General features: G+C 43.6%; 1 pseudogene across 1 annotated transcript; it reads left to right on the top strand.

Moving 5' to 3' along the window:
- Positions 1-1,044: 1,044 nt before the first annotated feature.
- On the top strand, positions 1,045-7,337 carry LOC311250155 (microfibril-associated glycoprotein 4-like; annotated as a pseudogene). The gene is made up of 8 exons (XR_014624930.1): positions 1,045-1,154; positions 1,497-1,558; positions 1,721-1,870; positions 2,132-2,170; positions 2,301-2,397; positions 2,743-2,910; positions 4,682-4,797; positions 6,346-7,337. The product of XR_014624930.1 is annotated as a microfibril-associated glycoprotein 4-like (transcript).
- Positions 7,338-7,581: the final 244 nt, after the last annotated feature.

The following is a 7,581-nucleotide window of genomic DNA, read 5'->3' as shown; positions in this document are numbered from 1 at the left end:
TCGGTGCGGTTTGAAGACGAAAGAGTTCGACTTCCTGAGTTTAGAGACGTCCACCGGCCGTATTCTGACAAAACGCTTGATTCTGATCATTAACTCGAGCGTCACAAATTAAACGACGCAGGAATAAGTTAGCATACTGAACAACCACATTGATCTCAAAGTCAAACTTATTATTGTTATTTAACAGCTCGGCTGGATCACAGATTCAGTTCCTGGTGATGATGCACTCACCTCTCCCATGGAATAGGATACGAAACAGGCAGCATACTGCTGAACGATGGCCCGGTTGACTTCAGACAGAACATCAAATATTGACACAAGGACGACACAAAGTGTCAGTTTCATTACACAGTATCATTTCCTTCATGTTCATCTTTCCAACACCTGAACCGTTCCCTCTGACATTAAACACACCTTTTTTCTAGAAGACAAATGTGACACAAGGGAAAAAAACACAGAAATGCAAACTCATCTCTCGGCAATGTGAGAAGAATCAGTCAGCTGTTTTTAGTAGGTTTACCTGTTTCAAAAACCTGCATACACGCTAACTGTGGTGTAAAAGTGATGGTGTTTATCTTTTGTAGAATGTGATGACTGTGACTTTAATAAAAAGCTCATTTGTTCCATCAGTTAACTTTTTTTTTCATGTATTTTATAGATTATTAGCAGGGAAAACTGAGCAGTTATTAGATGGAGTGACGGATCATTTTAAACATCACATACACAGGTACACAAAGAAACACAGACTCATGTTACAAAAGAAAATGAGGTCCGTCTGAAGACGAACGGGAACAGTAGTTATAATGTATGTAATATAATATAAATATCCCCCTCTGCTGCGTGTCGTCGCTCTCTCTCTCCCATCATAATCTCCAGCTGTCGCCATCTTATAAAGGTACAGAAAACAAAAAGCCACACAAATATCTGGCTGACTTGACATTAGAATATTTGTTTTGAAATTGATACAGACCTGCAGAGTTCCTTGTAATTGTGTATTTGTTGAATGTGTGTTTTCAAAGATCCGCCTGTTGTCACGCCACGGTGCCTCCTGTAGATATAAGACGTGAAGTCGTGAGGCTGCGACAGACTGAAGGAGAAGCAGCAGTTTGTCTCTGTTTCCTCTGAAGGTGAAGCCTCTTCAGTTCAACCTGCAGGTGAGTTCAGACAGGTGAGCATCCGACCAGGAGACAATCTAACTTATTGTCTTTTTGGGATTCTTCCTTCGACCCAAAACAATGGAATTAGCAAAAAGTTGAGCTGAAGGTTGTAAACTTTTGGTCACGCTGCAGATTGTGATTATTTCCATGCATCAATCTGCGGTGATGGTGAACGTTGCTCCAGCTGACTTTTGATGCAGTTCTGTGGGGAAGCTCCGACCGTCACTCCCCACTCCCCGTTGTGCTGAGCTTAGTGTATTTTCATGGGGAGTGACGCAGACGAAGCCTTTCTACAGTCACACAATCTGTTCTCTGATTTACTTCTTATTGTGTCTTCAGAGCCTCTGACAGATCCACATCAGCAGTTTATTACTTCCAGCAAAAACTGACTGACCATGAAGGTGAGTCTGTGAACTGGTATTAGACAGATGTGATTCTATCAAACTGTGAAGAGGCTCGTGATATCTGACTTTGACCACACCGCCCTGAAACTAGAAGCCAAACTGCTGAATCAGTGTGTTCGATTCAAACCTCGTCCAAATGACAACATCTCCTCTGTTCAGCTGCTCTCAGTCGTCGTCCTCCTCCTGGCTCCAGCGCTCACCAGCTGCATTAAAAAGCAGCCGAAGGACTGCAGTGTCATCCGTGTGGACAAGAAACAACCCAGTGGTGTTTACACCATCTATCCTGCCGGACCCAGTTCTGCTGTCCAGGTACTCTTCATCCTCTCTGGGTCGCAGGTTACATTTATTTAAACCAGAAGGTGTTTTCCTTTTGAGATGGACGCTGAGTCAGATCAGAGGATCATAACATGTATTACCTGATACTTTCTGTTGTATTTGATCCAAATCTCGTCCTTTCAGTAATTATCAAGTGATTTTTATGACATGAACCCCTCATGGCACACACAGCCTCACATGTATACAGTTAAGCAGCTGTGACTTTTACTAATGAGTGACTGTGTTTGTGTGTAGGTGTACTGTGACATGGACTCTTTGAGAGGAGGGTGGACGGTGAGTATTTAACTGAACCTCATCCAGTCACAGCCAAGTGGTTCTCAATACGAGGCCCCATCACAATAAATCACATACCAGTAAAACTCTGTGGAAACCTGAGCTGTCAGCTGTGTGTTCGTCCCTCCAGGTGTTCCAGAGGAGGATGGACGGCTCGGTGAACTTCTACAGGCCCTGGGATCAGTACAAGACGGGCTTTGGGTGCGCTGATGGAGAGTACTGGCTCGGTGAGGGATGAAACCAAACTCACCATCATGAGACCTCATGAAATCAGGATTAGGACCACTGTAAAGAAAGAAAAGAAAAGAAAATTCTAAGAAAAAAGTCAGAACCGCCCCCAACAACACTGAAGTGGACCTCATCGTGGTCCGTGTGAAAGTCACTGTTGAGTAGAAACATTAAACTATAGAGTAAATCCAGGAAAGAGACTGGCTGAGGTCTTCAGATCAGTCAGTTCTTCCTCAATTCAAATGTAATTTAATTATTCACACACCTGTAACTGTGCTGATATACTGTGTGTGTGTGTGTGTGTGTGTGTGTGTGTGTGTGTGTGTGTGTGTGTGTGTGTGCAGGGCTTGACAACATCCACCACCTGACACAAGGCCGTAAAGTTGAGCTCCTGGTCCAGATGGAGGACTTTGGGGGGAAAACAGCGTTTGCTCGTTACACTTCGTTCTCTGTTGGAGGAGAATGTGACGGATATTGACTGAAGGTGTCTGGATTCATCGACGGAGGGGCGGGTCAGTAGGCCGACGCCGGGGCTGTGACTCATTCTTCACGCAGCACCAGACGCCATCGACATTAGAGAGTTGACCACGATGCTCAGATCAGATTAAATATTGACGACGCGATGTACACAGCCAGGACCTCGGTACCTGTACTTCACATTGTACTGTACTGTACTTCATATTGAACTGTACTGTACTTCAGTGTACTGTACTGTACTTCATATTGTACTGTACTGTACTTCAGTGTACTGTACTGTACTTCATATTGTACTGTACTTCATATTGTACTGTACTGTACTTCAGTGTACTGTACTGTACTTCATATAGTACTGTACTGTACTGTACTTCACAGTGTACTGTACTGTACTTCATATAGTACTGTACTGTACTTCATATTGAACTGTACTGTACTTCAGTGTACTGTACTGTACTTCATATTGTACTGTACTTCATATTGTACTGTACTGTACTTCAGTGTACTGTACTGTACTTCATATAGTACTGTACTGTACTGTACTTCACAGTGTACTGTACTGTACTTCATATAGTACTGTACTGTACTTCACATTGTACTGTACTGTACTTCAGTGTACTGTACTGTACTTCATATTGTACTGTACTATACTTCACATTGTACTGTACTGTACTTCAGTGTACTGTACTGTACTTCATATTGTACTGTACTATACTTCACATTGTACTGTACTGTACTTCATATTGTACTGTACTGTACTTCACATTGTACTGTACTGTACTTCATAGTGTACTGTACTGTACTTCAGTGTACTGTACTGTACTTCACAGTGTACTGTACTTCAGTGTACTGTACTGTACTTCAGTGTACTGTACTTCACAGTGTACTGTACTTCACATTGTACTGTACTGTACTTCATAGTGTACTGTACTTCAGTGTACTGCACTGTACTTCACAGTGTACTGTACTGTACTTCAGTGTACTGTACTTCACAGTGTACTGTACTTCAGTGTACTGTACTGTACTTCACAGTGTACTGTACTGTACTTCAGTGTACTGTACTTCACAGTGTACTTCACAGTGTACTGTACTTCAGTGTACTGCACTGTACTTCACAGTGTACTGTACTGTACTTCAGTGTACTGTACTTCACAGTGTACTGTACTTCAGTGTACTGTACTGTACTTCATAGTGTACTGTACTTCAGTGTACTGTACTGTACTTCAGTGTACTGTACTTCACAGTGTACTGTACTGTACTTCAGTGTACTGCACTGTACTTCACAGTGTACTGTACTTCAGTGTACTGCACTGTACTTCACAGTGTACTGTACTGTACTTCAGTGTACTGTACTTCACAGTGTACTGTACTGTACTTCAGTGTACTGTACTGTACTTCACACTGGGACATACCCAGTCTTCTTCTGGTATAATAAATAGTCGGTATTCTTAATCTTTATGCAGAAACTGCAGCTTCTTGTGATTTGGACGTTGCACTCGGTCACATTGTGACTCTGATTATATTTACATTAATTGTGCAGCCCTGCTTATTGTGGTCCGCTCTCAACAATCTCAGGACCTTATTGTTTTGAGATAAAATGAAAAATCAGCCGTTTCTTGTCCCTAGTTTGATTCAGACGAACACTGAGTCCATCAAAGGTCGGCCTGCTGATGAGGAGGACTTCAGCTGTCCAGACCATAACTGTCCCTTCAGTCCATCTGATGAATCCATGAAGTTTTTAAAGTTACGCTGATGTTTAAAGTTTATACACATTTACCAACACTGTGGTTCTTGTTTGTGTTTCTGTAGGAAACTCCCTGAGTTATCACAACGGACAAAAGTTCTCCACCTTCGACAAAGACCAGGACACCTCAGACTCGAACTGTGCCAGGTCATACCTGGGAGCGTTCTGGTACAAGACTTGTGTGACGACCTCGCCCTCTCCTGGTCGTCCTTTGTTTGTTTTTTCTTGCAGGCTCATTTCAGGTAGATGGGTGGAGCTGCTGATTGGATGAGATTCACCTGGGCAGCCTGGGCCCAGGTTATTTAGCTGGCTCCTCATTCCCATTGTCTCTCTCCCTGACCACGTGCTGCCTGTTTGGTTTGTGTTGTTTGTACAGATTACAGACTTCTTTATTATGTTGTTTTGGGTAACATTTATAAATAAAATTTCAGTTAAGTTACTTTAAAGGTGTGTGGTCTCCCACTTTGTCTTGCTCTCTGAGCCAGGGCTATGACACAATGGGTGCTCGTCCGGGATCTGAATGCCCATGAGGTGAGGTTAGTGTGGTTGAGTTTGTGTAAGTAGCCTTTAGTTAAGTTTAGTGGTCATCTCATTTGTTAAATATTTTGTTGTTGCTGCATGTTGAGTTGTGTTTTTGACTGAACACCCTGACTAGATAGCTGCTGGGCAAATTCAAGAATTGCCACTTTATTATTTTGCCTTTTTATTTTTGGTGGTAATCCTGAGTGGGGGCACGCTTCAGTGTATCGCAGCTGACTAGATTCCTGGTCTTCGGTGATGCACTGAGTTCAGCGTTTAAAGATGCCTCGAGCTCGGCAAGCCACTGAAGACTAGCTAGGTGAGTTATTCATCTTGGTGGGCAGGTAAAGTCTGGGTGTCTCGACAATTTGTTTTTCTTCGTTCTATACTTTGCACAGTAACTTGTTTTTTTTGTGTGAGATGGCTGCTTTTGTTTTGGTTACTTTAGTCATGTTGTGATGTGTGGCTGTGGTTAAAACTTTGCAGTAACTGGTGGTTTGTGGCCTTTTGTGGTGGCTGTGCTCCACTTTTGTTGGGTCACTTGTCGTTGCAGCTTAAGTGTAAGCTGGCAACATTTGTGTGTAGTATTGACTACACAGTGACGCCTTCTTGTGTGGTGGTTGTTGCAGTCCAATTTTGGTGTGGTCATGTAGGTGTTGCTGCTTTAGTTTAATTACAGTCAGTGTTTGGGATGGAGACACTCCACAGATCAGTGGATCTTGAGTGGTGGGTGTGGCTTCCCAATTCGTTTGGTCACTTTGTCTCTTTTGTTACACTCCTTTACAGTAACGTGTGGTTGGAGATCACAAGGTGTCCATTTTGGGTGTGGTAGTGGCAGTTCACCTTTTGTTGGGTCACTTGTGGTTCCGTCCCGGACGAGCCTCCAATTGTTACGACCAGGGCCCTGGCGCAACATGAAAGTGAGACCCCCCTCGTTTGGATTTGTGAAGTGTTCACCCAAGCACCACCAGCAGCAAAGCGTTTTTAAAGGTTTTATTAACAAACATAGTTTGTCCACAAATGTACATGCTGGTAGTCTGGTTGAGAGAGGAGAGCCCACAGGAACTGGAGAGGAGCCGGACCTTAAACCCTTGGCTTCCAGGCAGGAACCAATCAGCTCACCTGGGCAACCTGCAATCACACACACCTGCAACCAATCACACACACACACTCAACAGGGTTATTTAGGCAGAGAGACAACATATATGAACACTTCACAAATCCAAACGGGGTTTATCGTTGGGGAGCTGATGGCACTCTCTATGCTGTTGGAGTGGAGTGGCACCATTGGAAGGGCTATAACTACTCCCTGAAGAGCATCAGCATGAAGATCCCTCCTGTGCAGTAGATCTCCAGGACCATCGTACAGCAGAATATCAGCAGTTGATCTCTAGTGATTTCTTTCTCTTTCTATCATTAAGCATGTAATCTCTTAATGGGCCGCATTTTCCTGAAACTGGTTCCCAGCACAGTCCACCAGCACACCAGCTCATGTTTGTGAACACATCTGTGGTGTCTGGCAGCAGCAGCAGCAGCAGCAGCAGCAGCAGGGATGAATGCTGCAGACAGGCTGAGGTGTGTACGACAAACTAGCACAGTTCTCAAGAAATGTAGCGTGGTGCGTATTCCCATACTAATGCTGCAGCACTAAGTAACTGCTACAGCCTAAAGTGTTCATCGTGAGCGAGGGGAGAAGCTGCTGAACGCCTGGGTGTAGATTTAATATCTTTAGAGTGAAAAATGAGGGAATGAGCGAATTAGAAAGCTGGTGCCGTCTGCTGTCCTTCAGAAATGTAGATCAAAATGAACATTGGAGCTTATGAGGGAGTTGGTGGTGCAGCCAAAAGAGTAAGTCTGTGTGCGTCCATAGTTACAGGCCTGTGACCAGCACACAACTGATTGAATCAGGCTCAACCCACAAATATGTAACATCCCAAATATGAATATACATTACCAACGTGTCAGGACTTCAGGCTGAACTGGTGAACTGACCACCAGCAGGGAAACCTTCAGCTGGACTGCTGCTCCATGTGTGCCAGCAGGAAAGTCGGCCCGGAAACATTTAATGGATAAAGATAAATGTGTAGTCTCACGGTGTGTTCATCTCTGCACTATCTTGATATTTGGTGGAGGTTTAAACCTTAATGTGGATCATAACCTGCTGTATGACGACAATAAATAAGAAGCTGAGCAGAAAGCTGATGATCTGATGTCTTCATGTGCTCACAAATGTGTTTTGTGTCTCCGTGACGCCTCCCAGCTCTGTGAGGAACCGCTCCACAACACAGACAGTTTCACAGACTGGGGTTGTAACGCTCTGAGAGTTTCACAGTATGATACCCACCTCATATTACACTGTTGTTATTATTATTATTATTATTATTATTATTATCAGTTAACAGAGTGAAAACAAGAGTTTCTTGGTTGAACAAATGTTTCCTGATAA

Source organism: Pagrus pagrus (assembly GCF_965226575.1).
Source record: "Pagrus pagrus genome assembly, chromosome: 21".
Classification (NCBI taxonomy): domain Eukaryota; kingdom Metazoa; phylum Chordata; class Actinopteri; order Spariformes; family Sparidae; genus Pagrus; species Pagrus pagrus.
This window is presented reverse-complemented; position numbering and strand designations above follow the sequence as displayed.